This window comes from Vicugna pacos, chromosome 7 (assembly GCF_048564905.1).
Source record: "Vicugna pacos chromosome 7, VicPac4, whole genome shotgun sequence".
Classification (NCBI taxonomy): Eukaryota; Metazoa; Chordata; class Mammalia; order Artiodactyla; family Camelidae; genus Vicugna; species Vicugna pacos.
The window spans coordinates 64,170,095-64,193,308 of NC_132993.1; the positions used below are offsets into that span (position 1 = coordinate 64,170,095).

Sequence of the window (23,214 nt, forward strand, 5' to 3'; positions counted from 1 at the left end):
TCTTTTATCTGAGTGGTTTCCTCCCCGTCACGAACGCGTGTGAAAAGAGCGCGGAATTGGGGGTGGGGGGTTTGGCCGACACCACTGCCTCCAGGTCTGGGGAGTGGAAAGGCCTCGGGGATGCACTCAGGTTTGACGGTGACTTTTTGTTTTTCTTGAGTTTTGCCAAGGAAACTGGGACATGAAAGATCTACAGGGAAAGGTGGGCCCGCATTTTTAAGACAGTCAAGTGCAAAGGCAGAAGCCTCAACTGTAAGTCCCCAAGCCAAAGCCAGTGTTCTGTTTCTTCCATCCCTCTGTCACACTAAGTGACAGACGGCAGTGTAGATGTAGCTGACTTCTGATATGAATACCCAGTTCTATAGTAAACAGCAAACAGAAGGCCTTAGTCTGTTTCCCATTTTTAGAATATACTTCTAAATTGGAAGACAGAGTTCAAAAACATTCTGACCTCTTCTTCCCCCACTTCAAAAAAGGAACTTTAAGGGAGGGGTGGGCCTTCATAAAATCTCAGAATGTACAGTTTAGGCAGCAAACACACAGTCGTCTTCATTCTACTAAAACAGCGCAGCGAGCCTCCAAATGTCAGTCTCCCAGGGGAGAGAGAAGGAAGATGGGGGAGGGCCTGGATGTGTTGATTTGGGGCCAGCAAACTCCTTATGAATAGAAATGTAGTAATCTTGAGTCATCTGGCTGTGTAATAAGAGCTTGTGAGCGTGTGACAATGTTGTTTGGTTTAAAGGAAGTTTTGGGGAGTTAATGTTTTATTTCTAGATTTTTTTATCTGAAAACAAAAACTAGCCCCCTGCCTTCCTTAAATTGTGAAGTAGAACACTTTGATTTGTTCTGCTCTGCAGTGAGCATATTATAGGGTCTTGATAGATTGCAGCTGATAAAAGACAGGAAGTCAAGCAAAGTGGGGAGCAGAGAAGGGTGGGGACTCATTGAAAAAGTCATTATGAATTAAAATGCAAGGATGTTGGATACTGGTGACCATATCTTCATTTCACAGACAGCACCAACAGTGTGGGCTTAGACAGGAAAATGTTTGACTTTCACCATTTCCTCAGATTAGTTAGGGAGAAAGTTATCAGCAGTTATGAATGAAAAGACAAAAGCAACCGAACAGTATATTGATGGGTTCTACCTATCCATCAGAAAGATGAAGAAATAGTCATTAACTGAATGAACTTTGATAACTATACATCTATGGCTGTCTTATTATTCATTTTGACAATGGCTGTTTCATATGTTTGTGTCAGAGACACAGAGATCTATTTTTTTCCTCTGTTTTACCTTCTCAGTATTTATTATTTCTGACTTTTTAAGAGATCAACTTCTGCTTGAATAACTCATGGTATATGCATACAAAGGTGAAGGAGGTGACTATTTTTTTAATGAGAAAGATTAATATGGATTGATGTATAAATATGTCTAAAGTGCAAAGAAACATATTTACCATTAACCCATTTTCATATGTATAGGAGAAATAGACACATACGTTTCTATATGCATAGAAGATTTCTGAAGGAAAGAAAAAGAATAAAAAACTGTAAGTGTGCATACCCAGAAGAGAGAGAACGTTTCCTTTGCAGTTTATACCTTTAGGTATAATATGTTTTACCCTCCCTCCAAAATGCATTACTTTTATTATAATAAAAATAGTACTTTAAAACATAAAACTAATATTTTCTTCATTTTTACCTATCCCACTCCAAAAATAATTTTTCATATAATTGTAATGGTATACCTGGCAGGAGAAACAGTTGTTAGTAGTGAACCAAGTAAACCTTGGCAATTATGAATAACCAACTTTCCATTATATGCTTATTTGCTTCCTTTGTTGGTTATGTATTAAAATGGCTAATTTTGCAAGAAACTGCGATACAAAGAAGGAAATGTTTAACTGGATGCTTTTACAATATGGACACTTATCTTACAGGATTTAACTCTTTTTTTTAACATTTTTTATTGATTTATAATCATTTTACAATGTTGTGTCAAATTCCAGTGTTCAGCACAATTTTTCAGTCATTCATGGACATATACACACTCATTGTCACATTTTTTTCTCTGTGATTTATCATAACATTTTGTGTATTATTTCCCTGTGCTATACAGTGTAATCTTGTTTATCTATTCTACAATTTTGAAATCCCAGTCTATCCCTTCCCACCCTCTACCCCCCTGGTAACCACAAGTCTGTATTCTCTGTCCATGAGTCTTTAGATTCCACATATGAGCGATCTCATATGGTATTTTTGTTTCTCTTTCTGGCTTACTTCACTTAGAATGACATTCTCTAGGAGCATCCATGTTGCTGCAAATGGTGTTATGTTGTCGGTTTTTATGGCTGAATAGTATTCCACTGTATAAATATACCACCTCTTCTTTATCCAGTCACCTGTTGATGGACATTTAGGCTGTTTCCATGTTTTGGCTATTGTAAATAGTGCTGCTATGAACATTGGAGTGCAGGTGTCATCCTGAAGTAGATTTCCTTCTGGATACAAGCCCAGGAGTGGGATTCCTGGGTCATATGGTAAGTCTATTCCTAGTCTTTTGAGGAATCTCCACACTGTTTTCCATAGTGGCTGCACCAAACTGCATTCCCACCAGCAGTGTAGGAGGGTTCCCCTTTCTCCACAGCCTCTCCAGCATTTGTCATTTTTGGATTTTTGAATGACGGCCATTCTGACTGGTGTGAGGTGATACCTCATTGTAGTTTGGATTTGCATTTCTCTGATAATTAGTGATATTGAGCATTTTTTCATGTGCTTTTTGATCATTTGTATGTCTTCCTTGGAGAATTGCTTGTTTAGGTCTTCTGCCCATTTTTGGATTGGGTTGTTTATTTTTTTCTTATTGAACGTATGAGCTGCTTATATATTTTGGAGATCAAGCCTTTGTCGGTTTCACTTGCAAAAATTTTCTCCCATTCCGTAGGTTTTCTTCTTGTTTTATTTCTGGTTTCCTTTGCTCTGCAGAAGCTTGTAAGTTTCATTAGGTCCCATTTGTTTATTCTTGCTTTTATTTCTTCTAGGAGAAAGTTTTTGAAATGTATGTCAGATAATGTTTTGCCTATGTTTTCCTCTAGGAGGTTTATTGTATCTTGTCTTATGTTTAAGTCTTTAATCCATTTTGAGTTGACTTTTGTATATGGTGTAAGGGTGTGTTCTAGCTTCATTGTTTTACATGCTGCTGTCCAGTTTTCCCAACACCATTTGCTGAAGAGACTGTCTTTATTCCATTGTATATTCTTGCCTCCTTTGTCGAAGATGAGTTGACCAAAGGTTTGTGGGTTCATTTCTGGGCTCGCTATTCTATTCCATTGGTCCATATGTTTGTTTTGGTACCAATACCATGCTGTCTTGATGACTGTAGCTCTCAGGATTTAACTCTTGATGCAGTTATTTGTTTCACATTTGCCTTCATCTTAGATTGTAAGTTCCCTGAGGGCAGGGGCCCTAGATACAAAAGGTAAAATGTTTGTTTCATAGTGGATGTGAATTAAATATTTGTCAAATGAGTGTCAAATGTATTGCTGCCACTGAGAAGTAATGAGTTGTCCTCAGAAACAAAGATGACTATCCAGCATCTGTGTGGCTTATGTTTTTCAGTGGAGGATGGATCTGTGCCAGTTGTTCATCTGAACTTCTGGTTCACAAGGTTATAGTTTTGGCTGGCCTGAACTAAAGGTGCAGTGTCTGCATATACACAGATAAACTTACCGAGGGGCTGAACCCAGCATGGGTTGACCTTAATCAAATTCATCAGTTAAAGCCTGTTTGTGTACAATAGTGGCTGGAGACCCAGGACTCATGGGTCGTCATCCCTACTCTGTCACCAAGTGTTGTATGGCCTTAGACAAGTATGTGACAAGCCCACCTCCTTATCCATAAAATGAGGGTCTTGGAGGGGAGGGTATAGCTCAAATGGTAGAGCACATGCTTAGCATGCACGAGGTCCTGGGTTCAATCCCCAGTACCTCCATTTAAAAAAAAAAAAAACTAATGAAATAAATAGACTTAATGACCTCCCCTCCCCAAGAAAAAATAAAATAAAATAAAATGAGGGTCTGGAACTAGCCAACCTCTCGAGTCACCCATAGTTGTGAAATTCTAAGTTGAATGGTAAACTTTCTCCTCTCCCAGCTGATACACTGAGATACATTAATGAAGAGTAATTAATACACAATTATATGATAGAGGGACAAAGATCCACACAAGAGTTATGTGAAATATAACTTAAGATACATTATTTCTAGTTATGTTATACATAAATTATGCTTTTATTATAAATGGATCTGGTCCATATAAGAAAAATAGCAGACTAATATGCTGACAGTAAATTTTAAGGGCGTGAATCCTAATCCAAATGAGAGGAAATATAGAGGATTTGATTAGAATCTAAAGTACCAGCAAAAGCAGAAGCAGATTTACTGACCTGAAACAGTATCAAAAGAAAAGAAAAGAAATCCATGAAACAAACATGCCAAGGATGTGGGGACTAGAGTTGGAAAAGTGAAGTTAAAGCAAAAACATACATTTCTTAATGTAAAATTTTAGAATTTAACCAAAGTGTAAATAGCTAAATATTAAGACATACATACAGTTGAATGTAATTATTAAAGTGGTGGGAACTTACATAATTAAATATCCTCTTAGAACTCTAAACAGTTACCCTAGTTAATTAGTTTTAGGATCAAACATTATCCTCCTTTTTTAAGCACATCCAGGAACTGAAGTAGTACAAGGTTAGGTGACCTATACCAAGTTTCCAGTGAGTCATCAGTGAAACTGGTAAGTGGAATTCAAAACTCTTGTCATCAACTTTTACATTCCAACTTGTTGGATAACGTCCAGTCTTAAGGGTTCCTTTTTGTTGTTGGGGTTTCTTTCTTTCTTTCTGTCTTTCTATCTTTCTTTCTTTCTTTCTCTCCCCACCCCGCCTGCCTCTCTCTCTCTCTTTCTTTCTTTCTTTCTTTCTTTCTTTCTTTCTTTCTTTCTTTCTTTCTTTCTTTCTTTCTCTCTCTCTCTCTTTCTTTCTTTCTTCCTTCCTTCCTTCCTTTCTTTTTGACAAAGAGAAAATTAAAATCAAAAAGAGAGAGAAATGGAAGGTTGCAGAAGTCAGTGTATTTTCACACTCAGGTAAATGGAGGCTCTCCCATTCCCCTCCCTCTCCCCCTCCCAGTCACTCATAATTCAGATCCTTTTCACTTTTACAGAAATCACTCACTGTTGACACAAACCTCCAGGCTTGTTCAGGAATAAGACCTGTATTTGTCTGATTGTTTTGTAGGTAATTCTGTATTTTTTCATCATGTATTGCCAGAGACCTAGGGACATAAGTAAATTGACTTGCAAATGATTGTAGGAGGAACAAAGAGGTTGCCAAACCATCTAAATGATGTCATGTGTAAATTAGCTCAGAATATGAAGAAAATAAACTCCTACCAGGGTCAAAGTGTGCACTGAAATACTGGTAAATTCCCTTCTCCTACTAAACCGTGCTTAAATAAAATAATGGCATCTCATTCTTATTTTTCATTGTTATATAATTTGTACAATAGGAGTTTATATGAGAAAATAATCTACTACCATTTCCAACTAACTTACAATTCACTTAATTGTCCCTTTGGTGTTATCTGTGTGTGGTACAGATGTGTCATTAAGAAAGGGTCCTCATTTATGACTGTCATCAGTTTCCATGCATCATGTTGCACCCAGCAGAATTAAAATTCAGAGGCCCGTCCTATAGTTGAACTCTGGACATGGATGTAAAAGTGATCAGAAACTAATACTTTAGTGAACCAAAACTTTATGCTTTTTGGTCAGTCCAGACAAGGCCTGCTAGGAGCAATTACACGCAGAAACATAGCTTTTCTATCAAAAACATCTAATCTTTCTTTCCAAGTCCCTTGACAGTTCATCTGCATTCAAATGCCTATTCTAATCAGGTGCTTACAAGCCAGGAAAAGTATTCATAGGTTAATTATATTGATGGTGTTATTGGACATACCGCATTTCCTAGGTAAAATCACTATTTATAATTTTAAAATGTAACTAGAATAACTTATGGCTTTATAATAGGCTATAAATTGGTGACCTCATCTTATTTTAACCCATGCCACTCCAGGAGACACTGTCATTTTCACTATATTACACTAGAAAATGGGCCTAGAGATACCAAGAGCCTGTCCCCAGGATCATCACACAGGTTCCAGTTTTAGCCTGAGACACACTTTGGTTACCAAAATCTTTTATAAAGCATGATGTATGGCATTTTCTTTCTCTTTTGATATACTCTGGGTATAATTATGGTTGCCCTTACTGAATAGAAAGGAACTATTCTGAAGCAGGGAGAATATAGAGAACAGGCTAAACTCAAACAGGTTGACTGATGGATTAAAACTCCTAAACTCCAGCACCCTATCTTGCTTTTCCCTTCCTTGTGGGAAGAAATTTAAAGTGTGGTATTAACGGGAAGAAATTTTAAGTGTGGTATTAAAAGATGTACAGTTGACTCTGGAAAAAAAAGGTTCTCTTCTACTATAGTTGGTATCTGTAAATGAACTAACCATTCTACAACTATCATTGCTGAACCACTGTAGCAGGTGTTAGCAATGGATTAATGCAGTATGCTCATAACTAGTATTTAATCCAATATTCCTCACCTGTGAAGATGAGTCATACCAAAATTACTTGGTATATTAGTCTGTTCAGCTGCTATAATAAAATACCATACAAACAACAGAAATTATTTTCTCAGTTTTGGAGGCTTGAAGTCCAACATCAGGGTGCCAGCATGCCTGAGTTCTGGTGAGAACCCTCTTCTGGGTTAGGAACTGCCAACTTCCCATGGTGTTCCCACATGGCAGAAGGGGTGAGGGAGCTCTTTGGGGCCTCATTTATAAGGGCACTAATCCCACTCATGACAGCTTCATGCTCACAAGCAAATCATCTCTCAAAACCCTTCAAATACTGTCATGTTGGGAATTAGTTTTCAATGTTTGAATTTGGTGGGAGGTGGGCAGCAGGGGAACACAAATACCCAGTCAATAGCACTTGGGTAGCATTTTCAAAGGACCACTCTAGGACATCCTAGGCAGGGACTGGAGGGGCAGGAGGCAGAAGGGGCATGTGTAGATTGAGAAAGTCTCCAAGACAATTCTTGTACAACCCCCACCTAAAGAGAATCACACTGATTTAGTCCCTTAAACAGCAACATAATGGTTGTTATTTGATGAAAGTCAGATAGGACAACATAGAAACACCCATGGAGCACAAAAGACAATAAGGTTCGAGAGATAACATCCCAGGTGTGTTTCAAACAGTAAAAAAGAAAACAAGATTAGGAGTCAGAAGATTTAATTCTCAGTTCTAGAACCTTCTCTGTTGATCTGTATAATATCACCAATCCTCTGCTTCCTCACTTATAAACCAGAGATAGACACTTATCCTTGTACTACCGACCTCAAATTTAAGGGATCATTATCTCTTTTTCCTAATCAAGCATATTTTGATTTCTTCTAATTACAAACCAAGAAAACAGGGATAGGCTGATACAGTTGAACAGAAAGGACTGAAAGAATCAGTTTTCTGTACTGTCTCTGTTTTCTTATCACAAGCACGTCATTTCACTTGTCTTCATTTGTTTATTCATCAGAGGCATGTTGAACACCTATTAGGTCTGAGTCACCATGCTAAGAGCTGGATATACTGCAGTGAAAGAAGTGGAGCATGGTCACAGCCCCTATCTCTGCAGAGCTTACAGACTAGTGAGGGAAAATAAAAGGTGGAAGGACTGGGTGCTATGGACACCCTACCACAGGGAGATTTCACCCTAATCTGCGGGTCAGAGATGTCCACTCTGAGCAATCACACTGAAGCTGAGAACTGAAAGGTCACAGAGGTATCTATGGGGTTGGAGGGCAAGCAGGAGCTCTCAGCAGAGGGATCAGCTCTTGGGGGACCAGACGGCAAAGGGAGAATGTGGTGCATTCAAGAAACCGAAAAGTGGTCTGCAGGTAGAATGGACATGGGCCAAAAAGGCAGACACATTAATAATCATAGAGTAAAGACTGTGTATGCTTTAATTTCTATTAGAAATGTCAGGCAACACTCATGGTAGCTTCTGTTTCTCCTGAAAACCCACTAAAACTATACTAAATGGATTTTTTTTAAAGTGTAAGTCCACAAGCACATAGATAATGAAAGAAGAAACAGCACCAACACAGTTTTAGAGCTAGAAAAGTTATAGCTGAGTAGTAACTGACTTGAAAGCTGAATCCTAATCCAACAGTTGGAAAGGCTGGAAGACAACCTACTGAAAGTTTATAACTTTCTGTCGAGATACCTAGCCTTCTTTTCACACTTTCTTCTCATAGTTCTGACCAAGAGATTGCCCTACAGTGAAATCCACAGTTGACAAGCCAACCATGTAAACTGAGCTTGCCCAAAACTTTTTAGTGCCTCTCTTCTAGATATGCACAGACAGCCAAAGATCTTCAGGTAGTTGATGGAATATTCTAATAAGAAAGACAAAGACCAAAACAAACTAACAGAAATGCAATGAAGAAGAAATAAAGATTATGAAGGAGGGAAAAAAAATTCGATTATAAATGTCTCAAAGAGTCAAAGACAGTGAAATATCATAAGATACTGCAGTCTTTAAACAAGAACCAGATGCTATTAATGTTTTTAAAAGTAGCAGCCAGAGGGCAAAAATGAAGTCTTGGATATTAAAAATGTCATCATGTAAAAGAAAGCTTCAACTGAAGGTTTAAACTATATAGTTGAGGAAGTCTCCCAGGAAGTAAAACAAAAAGAAAGAGAAGAGATAAAAGACGAAAAAGGTACAGACTAGACCAGGAAGTTCAACATCTGAATAAAGGGAGTTCCAGAAAGAGAGAACAAAGGAAATGGAGGGAGAATATAGAGAGAGAACAGTACCATCAAAGAACCAATTCAGGAAAATTTCCTAGAATGAAAGGACATGACTTTCCAAATTGAAAGAGCCTATTGAGCTCTTAAGACAATGGATGAAAATAAACCTGCAGCGAGACATGTCATTATGACACTGCAAACTCCGTGGACAAAGAATATTCTAAAAACTTTCAGGAAAGAAAAACAGGATTCTAAAAAGAATCAGGTATCCGAATGGCTTCAGATTTCTCAATAGCCACACTGGATGCCAGAAAATAGTAGAAGGAAATGATTTCTAGTGTACAGTTCCCCGGTCAAATTATTAATTAAGTGGAGGGCAGAATATAGATTTTTCACAAGGGAAAGTTCAAACACATTACCCGACAGGTCAATTTTTCAGGAAGCTATCGGAGGATTTATTCAACCAAAATAAGAAAAGAGAAAAATGGAATCCAGGGAACAGGGTTCTGGTGTAATGGTGAAGGGAAAATCTAAGATCATAGCTCCGAGGAATCCTGAAGATCAACCAACCTACTGGACTAGAGCTGGGCAGAGGCTCTGCAGATAATCACCAAGAAAACAACACACATAGAATGACTGGCATTAAAGAATGTCGAGGGAAGATTTCTAAAACTGGGGGTGCAGTAGTTTGGAGATGTATTAATGATAAGTGTATAGAAAGTACATCGATCAGTCTGCCTAGAGGTGAGCATGCGCTCCCACATAGGAACTTATTTGGATGTCCAGACACATGACACAATGCACGCACCCATGAATATAAGTATAGTACTAAGCTGGGAGTTCCCAGCAGGGAAAGGGCTCATAGAGGGGTCTGATAAGAAAATGACATAGGTGGTTCGGGGCTTTTATTGTGGTTAAAGGGTGGAGTCAGCATGGGGGGTCATCCCCTAACATGGGCTAATGTCTACACTATATGAAATTCCCAGCAACTCTTACAGATAAAAGCCTACACAGGTCTTCTCATCTTCGCCATCCAGATGTGGCGGAGATAGGAAACAAGGGTGGAGATTGAAAGCTGCCAACAGTCAAACATCAAAAATGGAGCCAAGCCTCTTTATTACAAAAACCAGGTTATCAGGGCAGGGGTCAGGGTAAATTATTAACTCAAAAAGTTGTACAGGGAAAGAAAAGTATTCATAGCATAGTACTCTTTGGCTCAGATGTGAATAACATTTACAAAGTCGTATCAGTGTAACTACTGAATGCACTACAGTTAAGTCATGACCATGTTGAGAGGACGAGGAATGGTAAGTATTCATGTATATGGTGGGTATCATAGGGTTTAGTGAAAATAAGCTGAATCTTCATCTTCTAGAGTGGAAGTCACTGAAATTATTTAAAATACCAGTTTAGACATGTGCTTTAGAGACATGGAGATTATCCCAAAAGAATCAGGTAAAATAATTGATAGTGGTTGCTGCTGGGGGGTGCTAATAAATGAGAAATAGTGGACAGTGCTGTGGGAGAGAGTGTGTCAGAGTAATGCTGTTTTGTTTGTTTGCAGCAAGTGTTCATGTACAACTTCTCAAACATATATAATTAAGTTTTCCCCCAGATTTGGCTTTATCTTAAAGGCAATAGGGAGCTACTCATTACCTTGGAGCTTTCTAAGCAATGAGGCTCTGAGGGTGATAGTGAGATCAGACTTGCATTTTATTAAGATGCCTCTAGTTACTTTATGGAGAAGAATGAGAGGAAAGAAAGAATGGACACAGTGGTGCCCTAAACACTGCACTGCACCCTCTAAATGATCTGCCAGAAATAACACTATTCACCCATTGAGTCAACAAACCTGGTGTGTGTCAGGCACTATTCCAGGTGTTGGTGATCCAACAGTGTACAAAGCAATGCCCCTGGCCTCATAGGACTTACTTTCTAGTGGAGGAGATGGACAGCAAACAAATGAAAAAATGCACATGTACTTTTAGCATAGTGTAATGAATACCAAGAAATCAAGGTAAGTAGCTGGAGAGTGGCTAAGGAGGAGAGCTATTTTAGATCATAGGCCTTCCTGAGATGACATTTTGGCAAAAACCTAGATAAATTCAGGGATTGAGCCCGAAAAAGATGCATTCCAAGCTGAAGGAGGAGGAAGTGCCACAATCCTGAGGTGGGGGTGGGGGTGGGTGGGGGTGCAGAATGAGTGAAAGGGAGATTGAAATTGGAAGGCCATAGAGTTGGTAAGGAAGGCGAGGCTGCATGGCTGCATCATGCTCAGCCTCAGAGGTAAGAGTTTAGCTGCTGTTCTAGGACTGACGAGAAATCAGGAGGATTTTGAGCAGGACAGTGACAAACTCTGACTCACATTATATTCGCTTGCAATAAAGCCCGTACTTTGTATTCTGTGACCATCACCCTTTCTATTATTCTCTAGAATTGAGATGCCACGTGGCTAGTGAGCCCTTGAAATGTGGCCAGTCCAAACTTAGATGTGCTGTAAGTGTTAAATGCACACCAGATTTCAAAGACTTAGTACCAACAACAGAATGGAATAGATCTCATGACCACTTTTTTATATTCATTATGTATTCAAACGATATTTTAGATATATTGGGTTATATAAAATATAATATTCAAATTAATCTTACCTATTTCTTTTTACTTTTTAAACAAGTGTAGCTACTAGAAAATTTTTACTTATATACATGGCTCGTGATATATTTCTATTGGACAGCACCGGCCTAGACAACTTCCCTTCTGCTCTCAGCTTCAGAATATTCTAAAGACATTGTTTAGGGCTTTTTGAGTTTTCTTAAGGAAACACATTATGTAACAATAAGATAAGTTATTGAGGATGATAGTCAAGCCAAAAGCTGTACTGTTCTTTATAGGCCAAAGATAATGTTACTGATTTGATTGTGGCCTTGTGTTGTTTTTCCAAAAGTGCTGATGAGTTTGCATATAGTCTTCTGTAATGTTTCTCTTCCCACCCATGCCACCCTCTCCTTTTGCTCCCTTATGACTGAAGCAGTATGTTTTTGAAATACCTGGCCCAGGTTAAGAATGCAATTCTCTAGCCATGGAAATTTTTCTCTGTGCAAAGCATTCAGTCTTTTATACAGGTTTGAACCTCAATCTATTTAACATGATATTCCAATTATCTGGTCTACTCAAGCAAACAGATTCCAAATGTCAGTGATTATATCTGTAATCATAATTATAGAATACTCTTGGCTCCTTTATATTTAATTCTAAATATGGTCGATTAGAATGTACTTATAGTGAAAAAATTTGCATACATGCTCTGACCAAGAAATTTGTTTTTCTTTGTGAATTTATATCTATGGAAATGTTATAAACTAAATCATATGTTGACTTACATACAGCAGCATTAAAATATTATTATAAGATGTTGGAATTATTGGGGATAATATAACTACATTACTCTATTCAAGCCTTGAACAACACTAGTAAGAAAGCAGAAGCATCAGACAAAATCTCCCTCATCTTTGACTACTCACCTCTGGGAGTGGGAGACCTCCTTTTTCTGTCCTGTTAGGAAGATGAGGGGACTTCACTCTCAATTTTCAGTCTTTGTTCTTTTTTGCAGGGGAGGTAATTAGGTTTATTTATTTACTTATTTTTAAATGGAGGTACTGGGGATTGAACCCAGAACCCTATGTATGCTAAGCACGTGCTCTACCACTAAGCTATACTCTCCCCCCCAGTCTCTGTTCTGGATTCAGTCTCCTTCTCAAGGACCTCACTGCTTTGCTTAACCCTCTTCCGCTGCATGTCACCATCTCCTATTCTCCTGGATCATCTCCATCAGCAAAGAGATAGCTTTAAAATCTCTCATCTTTAAACAAACACACACAGTATCTTCCTTAGCTATACATTTCCACATTTCCTTTTCTTTATAGCTTCTCTATTCCCCTTATTCCCTTTCACAGCAATATTTTTCAAAAAGGTTGCCTATAATTCTGTTTCCATTTCTTCACCTCCCATTCATTCTTCAGCGCACTACAGTTACGTTTTCTTCCCCCACTGAAACTCCTCGTGCCAAGAGAAAGCTTACACCTCCTGGGACCAAATACAGAAGACCTCTCCGCCTTCATTTTACAGTGTTCTTGCAGTGCATTGTGATACAGTTGGCCACTCCCTTCTCCTGATTTCTATGATGCTGTACTCTGGTTTTGCACCGATCTAATTGGCTACTCATTCTCATTTTTTTTTTTCCAGCTCCTTTGTTTCGATCAGACCTCTAAATATTGGGAACTTTCTGATTCCGTAGCCTCTTCTCTTTATCTACTCTCTCCCTAGGCGCTCTCAATCATTCCTATAGCTTTTAATGTCATCTAATTACTGATAATTCCCAAATATATAACCCAAATGTAAACTGCAGATTCAGTTGAATCTCTACAACGTCTACATATAAAATATTGACATATTCTTCACATACTGAAAAAAATAGCAATAATAATAATAAAAAGAAGGCAAAGAAGAGGAGGGAAAAGAGAAGAAAAGGGGAAAGAAGGAAGGAGGAAATGAAATATTATGTTTTTGCTCTAACCAAAAATCAAGATGTGCCTTACTTCCCGTATTCAATCATATTTAATCCATCAGCAAACTGTGTCTAGACTAGCTCCAAAATGTCTCAAACCCTTCACTTTCTGTTTATCTCCACGGCTACTCCTCTAGAGCAGGGAATCATTAGCTCTCACCTGGGCTACTGCTATATCCTTCCAGCTGACCTCCTAGTCTCTGCTCTTGCACCTGTCCAGATTGTTTTCAGAACAACCAAAGGGATCTTTTTAAACTATGTGTCAGTCCATGTCATGCTCCAGTTTAAACTGTCATTGCACTTGGAATAAAGCCCAAACACCTGAGCTGACCATCACTCACAGCCCCACATGGCTCAGCTCTTCCCTAATTCTCCAGCTTCATCTTGTGCCACCTCCCACCCCCACCATCCCCACCTTAGAGGCTTTGTACTTGCTGACCTTTCTACCTGGAAAGCTCCTGACTCCAGCATCCTCCCCTCATTTGAATGACAGGCTGCTTTTCATCTTTCAAGTCTCAATTTTAATGTCATCTCACAAAGGCTTGCCAGATTACCCCTTTTAAAGCAACCTTGTCTATTTATTTTTCTATGTCTTGCTTGTTTCCTCCCAAGTATTTGCCACAATTCTAATTAGGTATTTTTATAGGTTTGCTTTCTTGACTCTCAGCTCCTGCCCCTCACTTATCTCATTCCAGATAAGAGGATTGACATACTGGTGGGGATTAGACTCTGGGTGCTGTAGCCCTGCCCCTCTTTCCTCCTTCTCTTAAAAGCTAGCCTGTCTGTTGAGTGGGTAACTATCTGTGCACCTTTGTCAGGAGCTTTACAAAACTGGTTGTAAAACTGGTTCAGCACTGCCTATGGCTGAGTGTGAAGTCAGTCCAGTTGAGGCCTGAAGTATTAGGAAACCCACTGTGATGATACAGCTAAGCCATGACCACAACAGCTCCATGTATAAGAATGCTAACATTTTGATCTGGATCTCAATGTCTTTGGAGATCAGTTAGAAGAAAGAGAGGTGCTATATATCGACCTGTATAAGCACCAATATCTCTTTCCTGAAATTAATGAAAATCTAGGTCTGTGGCTTTTCAATCATCTTGAGCAATTGTATCCTTTCTTTTAACCATGTATATGTCAGTCCCAACGTATATGTTCCTCCAATGTGGGGGGAAAGAACTAATACAATAAATGCAGAGATGTTCTGATTATAGTAGTGATTATATTAATTAGCACTTTCATGTAGCAAGTAATAGGGAACTCAATTCAGATTAAAAACAATAAGAAAAATTCATTGGTTTACATTACAGAATATTTGCGAATTTATCTGAATGAGGGAGAGGTTGATCCCAGATCAAATGACTATGACGAGTTCCCAATTTCTTTCTCTCCATATCTGGGTTCTGCCAAGAGCTCTGACAAGCTCAAGATGGAAAAAGAAATTGTATCACAAACAAACAGTATTGAGTCTGATGCTAAGGGACCTACCTCTGCCCTCGTGGTTGCAAGATGGCTACCAGTGACTCCTGGGGCTGGGTATCTCCATTCATGTGCAGCAGCAAAGAAAGCATCTCCGTCAGTAGCTTCTGCCAAAATATATATTTAAGAATTTTTATGTTTTCTTTCCCCTTAGAAACATGGGGAAAATCTCTTGGATTGAATTCTATACTATATCGAACCAGTCAATTCCTACAGCCAGGAATATGGGACACACTGGCCTAGGTCAACAACCAGGTCATACCTCCAGAGCCAAGATGGGAATTGACCACCAAAGCTGTGTGATTGAGAATGAGCTGGAGGTCCTCTTGCTGAGGGAAGCAAGGGAGAGATGTTGAATGGAGGCACCCAATCAATGTCTGTGTAAACCTAACAGGCCTGAGTAACTGCAGCCTGATGTACAGTCCTGCTCTACAGAATCAGCCTCTTATAACTCAAAACCCCCTATCTTCGAGAGTATTTGTGATCTTCCTCCCTCCCTTCCTCCTCCCTTTCTCCTTCCTCCTTCCTTTCTTCCTTCCTTCCTTCCTTCCTTCCTTTTTCTTTTCTACTAGACTGGCCAGGATAGTTAAACATCTGTGTCCATAGAGTTGTCTTAATTATAAAATCCCAAGGGAGCTTTTGGAAGAGCTTAAAGTTTAAGAAAATATGTGCTAAAGATGGAGACTGGGAAAAAAGCCCATTTCACAGAACAAATATAAAAGTGACAAATGAGCTGAGGCTTGGAAAAACAAATGCTGGAGACCAGGGCCTTCAATTAGGGGAGGGAGGCATAGGAAGTCTTACCAAGGAGTAAGTGGCATGGATTGTTTCAAGGGAACGTGTTTTCAGATAAGCTTTCCTAAACTGGCTTGACCCAAGAATGCTCCTGTTGTCCAGGCATCAGGCTGCTTCTCCTTTCCTATCTCCTCTGCTCAATTTCTTTCATCAACTGATAATAGGAAGGCACCTCACACTCATCTCAAACCTACTAAGGCATTGCCTGGGGTGTAAACACCCCTAGGGTGCTCAAGAAAGGAGAAGTAAATGACTCTAATGATAGGGTAATTAATCCTTTGCAAGTCAGGTGGACTCCAATTCTCTGCCTTCCACAAAAGGGAAAGACACCTAATCAAGTCCTCAAGACGAGAGATTACTAAAAATAATCTTGTTGATTTATTACCTTGTAATTTTGGGTATGTAACTGAGAAGAATTTGAAGAATTGAGCCCTGTTGCTATAAGAAAACCCCATCATTCCTATTTAAGTTAGGTGAAGACCTTCTCACCTGTATCTGCTAAGTCATACACTCAACACTGATGATGAACCCTGGACATTCATCCCTGGATATATGGAGAGAAAGGCTTTACTCATCTCATTAAGAACTGCAATTCCAATACAATTTTATGTTTTATGTTTAGTAGTTACTCATCAATATTTGCCATATGTTTATGCTGTTTTGAGAAATTGTGCATTATTTTCTAATACTTATAACCTTATGATAACAGCAAATTTTAAATTATTTCCATTTGCTTTCATATTTCTGTTGCATAGAAGTATGTTATTCATGAAATACTTTAAAGTATAAAACATATTAGGAAGTTGAATGGAAACAAAATTTCAAGAAGAAAAATGAACAAAAGAAAATTTCCTACAGGTAAAGAACAACTTATTTATGTGTATTTTAAAAGTATGATGAGGCATCAAATTTTTATATTATTTAGATTCTACTGGATAGATATCAAACAGTGATGGCAGTTTATTTTTAAATGTCATTATTTATAAATGTTGGGATATATATTATATATATATATAACACTTTTAACATGATAAAAATTTTAGGCATCAACTTAAAAATGTGGTGAGGGTTGTATTGCTTCTTAAAACATTTTAGGAGTACTTGAGTGAACATGTCTGGAGACAATGAAAGGAGAAAATTATGTTAGACAGGAAAATGATGAAGGAAAGAACAGGCCCGTTGTTGAGACTGACTGCACAATGAAATATGATGACAAAGAACCTGTCTACTCACATTTGCTTCTGGGCCCTTTATCAAAGAGAAAGATCTAACAAGAATGATTGAATGGAAATTGGTAAAGGGGAAGAGAAGCCCAAGACAGAAAAAGAAATTGTAAGAGTATACTCATCTCCTTGGGGAGCCAACAGAAGGTAGTGAGAAGAGCAAGGATTTGAGTCAGCCAGTTGTCATTTATGTACCATGGCGAGAGACACAACCCACTTCATCTGTACTATGGGCATAAAGTGATCTACCATATAGGGTTAAATTTCATAAATCTAAATGTAAAGTGCTTTGAGGCACAGAGTCAAGCATAGCCATACATAAAGAGTAGCTATTGTAGTTATTAGGAAGCTGTGGGCCTTGCAGCAACTTATCCTTTGAGGTTTGAGCTCACTTTCCTCCTCCGTAACGCAGGGGTAATACACCTGCCTCCCAGGATTACTATGAGGATTAAACTGATAATAAACCTGAGAGCACTTATAACACAAAGAAGGCATTCAATAAATATTAGTTCTTTCCCCACCCCTTCCTTCTCTAGCTCTCTATTGATTTAGACAGTTCTAAGGTACCCCTGATGAGACATGATGAGAAAGAGTCTGATTCCAAATACCTATTTATAGAAGAGTCTATTACTTTTACTGTCTCTACTAGTAAGAAGACTAAATCTGGAATGATTCCTTCTCTTGCTGAGAAAAGAGACCACGGTCTTGTATTACAAATGACTATCCTTGTGGATATGACCTTTCTGCTTTACTGGCAAATCTCATTAATGACCAAATTATTTTCATGAAATTGTAGAAGACAAATATACTGCTGATCTATGACCATGTAATCAATCCTCTCACAAAGAGGACCTCCTTACAAAGAAAAAATTCTTCCCAAGTGTTTCCTTTTCTCTCATGAGTGAAATGACAAAGTGCTTAATAATCCATGGGAATAAATGCTGTTGATTCATGTGGTTCAATTATTTTGAATGGCACCAAGTATGCCTTCTCTTTGCAGTTTTGTGTACAAAACAAAGCCTGGTTTAAGATGAGTTAGGATGCGCAGGAGGGAGTTAGAGAACCAAGTTTCACTGAACAGGCAGGAAATAAAGCCATTTCCTCCATTTTAATCTGTGGGATAATGTCCATTTGGGTCTTTTCAGAAATAGTCTGCCAAGTTGCTGTTCCCTGTTGAGGAGAAGGGTGTAATGACTCTGAAGAGTAGCCCAACTGCATAGGAAGGCCCCATATCAGCCAGGATCCCAGCAAAAACAAATGGTACACTCTCCAAGGGAGTGAAAGAAGTTATCGTTGACGATGGATAATGGGTAGGTGGGCATCCATTATACTAGTTTCTCTATATCTGTCTATGTTTGAAACTGTCTATAGTAAAACATATGAAAACAGAGGAGTACAAAAGAGGGACTGAGGAAAGTGACTTACAAAGGTGTGGGCAGAGGTTATAGGAAAACTAGGGAAAGTGATTCCTCCCTCCTTCCCCTGCATACCCCACCCACCTAGAACTGGCAACAGTGGGAAGTGCTGCCAGCAGTCAGCTGGAAGGCAAAAGGGAGAGGGACCAGCCCCAGACACCCAGGGAAACCTTTAGCTGTAGGAAAGGGCCACCATCAGGAACTGTGGCCTGGGGTGGAGGAACGCAGCCACTGTCAGCCAAGGCCCAATACTTAATTTGTGGAGCCCAGTGCAAACTGAAAAATCAAGAAAAAAAAATGTGCTTCAAGGTCCTGCATTATGAAACACTAGCTTTTCTTCCACAGTCCCCCCACCCCACCAACTTGACTGGTCATGTTTTAAATGTTCTGTATTTAACAACATTCTAAGTAAAGAAAAAATTAAAAGTTTAAATTATTAGCCTGAACTCTACCACTTAACTTGTGCACTGTCAGTTTTAAATGCAATATAAGAGCATTTAATTTGCATGCAGAACCACTAAAATTAGCCACTCCGTATTTCATAGGACATACTTGCACTAGTATTTTTTTTCTTACTGGAACAGTGGAAACACTGCACAAAACTCAACTGTTTTATTTCACTTTTTTATACACATTGTACCAACACTGGCTGCCTTTGGTTTACTGATGAGTAAAGAGTGACTGAAAGGAAAAGAAACTATGGATTTCCCTATATTTCCTTTCCTTCTATGGCATCATCCTTAGTGTAAGTGGTTGGCTAAAATAGGGAAGTAACATGACTGAAAAAGGACATGACAGACTGCCTTGGCTGTTTGGGTTTCTTAGCACGCCACTGCCTTTTTTTCCCCTAAATTTGAAGCAACTTTTGGTTCAAGTGGAAAGAGAGGCATTTCAGGCTTAATTAGTCATAGATGTGACAGGTTTACCTTCACCCTGCTTTGAGTCTCAGTGAACTCCCAAGTGTCATGGGTGCACAGGAATCCTATGCCTGTGTGGCATGGGAAATGCTCTATGCAAACAGAGCAACCAGAAATGGCAGACATATCTCGTGTGTCTCTCCTCTGTTCACATATCAGACTTTATCAACAAAATACACGTTCAGAGATAAACTTAAGAATTGCAGAATGTCCTCACCAAAATTTTAGCAAATAGAATCCAACAACACATAAAAAAGATTATATATCATGACCAAGTGGGGTTCATCCCAGGGACACAAGGCTGGTTCAACATACGCAAATCAATCAATGTAATACATCACATCAACGAGAGAAAGGACAAAAACCACGTGATCATCTCAATCGATGCAGAAAAAGCATTTGATAAAATTCAACACCCATTTATGATAAAAACTCTCGCCAAAGTGGGTATAGAGGGAACATATCTCAACATAATAAAAGCTATATATGACAAACCTACAGCCAGCATAGTTCTCAACGGTGAAAAACTCAAAAGCTTCCCACTAAAATTTGGGACAAGACAAGGATGCCCACTATCACCACTCCTATTCAACATAGTCCTGGAAGTCCTAGCCACAGCAATCAGGCAAGAGAAAGAAATAAAAGGGATCCAAATTGGAAAAGAAGAGGTAAAAGTGTCATTATATGCTGACGACATGTTACTATATATAGAAAAACCCTAAAAGGTCCACACAAAAGCTACTAGAGCTGATTGAAGAATTCAGCAAGGTAGCAGGTTACAAAATTAATGTTCAAAAATCAGTTGCATTTCTTTATACTAACAATCAATCAACAGAAAAAGAAAGTAAAGAAACAATCCCCTTTAAAATAGCACCCAAAGTAATTAAGTATCTGGGAATAAATCTAACCAAGGAGGTGAAAGAATTATACACAGAAAACTATAAACCATTGATGAAAGAAATTAAAGAAGACTTTAAAAAATGGAAAGATATTCCATGCTCTTGGATTGGAAGAATCAATATTGTTAAAATGGTCACACTGCCCAAGGCAATCTACAGATTTAATGCAATCCCTATCCAATTACCCAGGACATATTTCACAGAACTAGAACAAATCATAATAAAATTTATACGGAACCATCAAAGACCTAGAATTGCCAAAGCATTACTGAAGAGAAAGAAAGAGGCTGGAGGAATAACTCTCCCAGACTTCAGACAATACTATAGAGCTACAGTCATCAAGACAGCATGGTATTGGTACCAAAACAGACATATGGACCAATGGAACAGAATAGAGAGCCCAGAAATGAACCCACAAACCTTTGGTCAACTCATCTTCGACAAAGGAGGCAAGAATATACAATGGAATAAAGACAGTCTCTTCAGCAAATGGTGTTGGGAAAACTGGACAGCAGCATGTAAAGCAATGAAGCTAGAACACACCCTTACACCATATACAAAAATCAACTCAAAATGGATTAAAGACTTAAACATAAGACAAGATACAATAAACCTCCTAGAGGAAAACATAGGCAAAACATTATCTGACATACATTTCAAAAAGTTTCTCCTAGAAGAAATAAAAGCAAGAATAAACAAATGGGACCTAATGAAACTTACAAGCTTCTGCAGAGCAAAGGAAACCAGAAATAAAACAAGAAGAAAACCTACGGAATGGGAGAAAATTTTTGCAAGTGAAACCGACAAAGACTTGATCTCCAGAATATATAAGCAGCTCATATGACTCAATAAGAAGAAAATAAACAACCCAATCCAAAAATGGGCAGAAGACCTAAACAAGCAATTCTCCAAGGAAGACATACAAATGATCAATAGGCACATGAAAAAATGCTCAGTATCACTAATTATCAGAGAAATGCAAATCAGAACTACAATGAGGTATCACCTCACACCAGTCAGAATGGCCGTCATTCAAAAATCCAAAAATGACAAATGCTGGAGAGGCTGTGGAGAAAGGGGAACCCTCCTACACTGCTGGTGGGAATGCAGTTTGGTGCAGCCACTATGGAAAACAGTGTGGAGATTCCTCAAAAGTCTAGTAATAGACTTACCATATGACCCAGGAATCCCACTCCTGGGCTTGTACCCAGAAGGAAATCTACTTCAGGATGACACCTGCACTCCAATGTTCATAGCAGCACTATTTACAATAGCCAAAACATGGAAACAGCCTAAATGTCCATCAACAGGTGACTGGATAAAGAAGAGGTGGTATATTTATACAATGGAATACTACTCAGCCATAAAAACCGACAACATAATGCCATTTGCAGCAACATGGATGCTCCTGGAGAATGTCATTCTAAGTGAAGTAAGCCAGAAAGAGAAACAAAAATACCATATGAGATCGCTCATATGTGGAATCTAAAAAACAAAAACAAAAACAAACAAACAAACAAAAACAAAGCATAAATACAGGACAGAAATAGACTCATGGACAGAGAATACAGACTTGTGGTTGCCAAGGGGGTGGAGGGTGGGAAGGGATAGACTGGGATTTCAAAATTGTAGAATAGATAAACAAGATTACACTGTATAGCACAGGGAAATATAGACAAAATGTTATGATAAATCACAGAGAAAAAAATGTGACAATGAGTGTGTATATGTCCATGAATGACTGAAAAATTGTGCTGAACACTGGAATTTGACACAACATTGTAAAATGATTATAAATCAATAAAAAATGTTAAAAAAAAAAAAGAATTGCAGAATGGTGTCAACAAAGCATTAAACCAAGTGCAGGGCCCTTCTGAGTCTGGGGCCTTGTTGACTGCAGAGGTCACACACCCATGAAACCCACTCTGCTGCCAACCCTGACCAGGCAAGGAAGGGCCAGGAGAGTTAATGCTCTTTCTTCCAGTCCACCACCTTCTGCAGATGACCCCACTGGTGGCAAAAGAGCCAGAGATATATCCAAAGAGGATAGTCTCCTAAGCTACAGACTAGGGGAGAGAAGGGTGGAGAGTGGGTCTGGGGGGGCAAACAGAATATCCAGCACAGGGTACTCCCAAATCTATTTCCAACAAATTTGGTTCCTTTTCAATTCATCTAAGATAACAAGGACCAGGTAGGCCCCAGGCGTGTCTCCAAATTTTTGTGGGGCCTGATGCTGATGCAATTTTGTCAGCCCTCTACGAAACAAACAAACAAACAAACAAACAAACAAATAAATAAAACAGAATTATAAATATAAATCTAGTGCAAAACTGGCTATTTACTGAGAATGAGAAATTACAGTAAAATAAATACTGGAGCTTGGAAGGTCCAAGTCCCTTTCTTCTGAGGTCCCTTGAAGATATACCAGCAATGCCTACAGATATATGCTTCCTGATCGCACCCTGGCTTCCCTCTCCCCACCAAGAGCACTCTATAACCCCGAGCAACAACTTCCATTCACAGGGGCCTAGGAAGTGAGGAGTCCTGAGGCTAAAATTTTATCAGCTTTATGGTAAATTCCTCTGTAGACCCACAAACTTAGAACGTAGAATTAAGTGACTGGAGAAGCAAGCATTTCCTAGCAGGTGAAAAGGGTGGGCCCTTGGGCTGTGATGTGACCCCTCTCCTACTGCACGTAGGCAGCGAGCCCGCGTGTTGGGCTCCTCTGGCCTAGTGCTTTTTCGCTGTAGTCAGGAAATTCCATTGAGTCTCAGGTATGTTATGTAGGGAATCGAGAAGGTAGTGGACAGTCAGGGCCACCCCTTTGCATTCTCAGTGTCTTGTCTACCCCTTGCACTGCTGGTTGGCTAGGCTGGAATAAGCCAAAGGGAAAATGACTTTAAGGACTCATTGTTCTCAGTCACCTTCAAATTCTGACCAGATTTTTTGCTGTGGCCTAACCAACAGACTCCTCTGTAGACAGAAACTACTAGTGGGCATTCTTCACAGCAGCTGAGGCAAAGGTGGAGGTAGT

The 23,214-nt window shown here is 39.0% G+C and overlaps 1 protein-coding gene across 3 annotated transcripts in view; it reads right to left on the reverse strand.

The window, feature by feature from the left end:
• Positions 1 to 23,214, reverse strand: part of CDK14 (cyclin dependent kinase 14) — a 566,062-nt gene that overhangs the window by 495,089 nt on the left and 47,759 nt on the right. For 2 of the 3 annotated variants that reach the window (XM_072965035.1, XM_031679679.2), the window contains one exon: positions 14,941 to 15,038. The gene's annotated coding sequence lies outside the window, so the exon portion shown is untranslated. The remainder of the gene's footprint in view (positions 1 to 14,940; positions 15,039 to 23,214) is intronic. The other variant, XM_072965036.1, reaches the window with a different exon arrangement.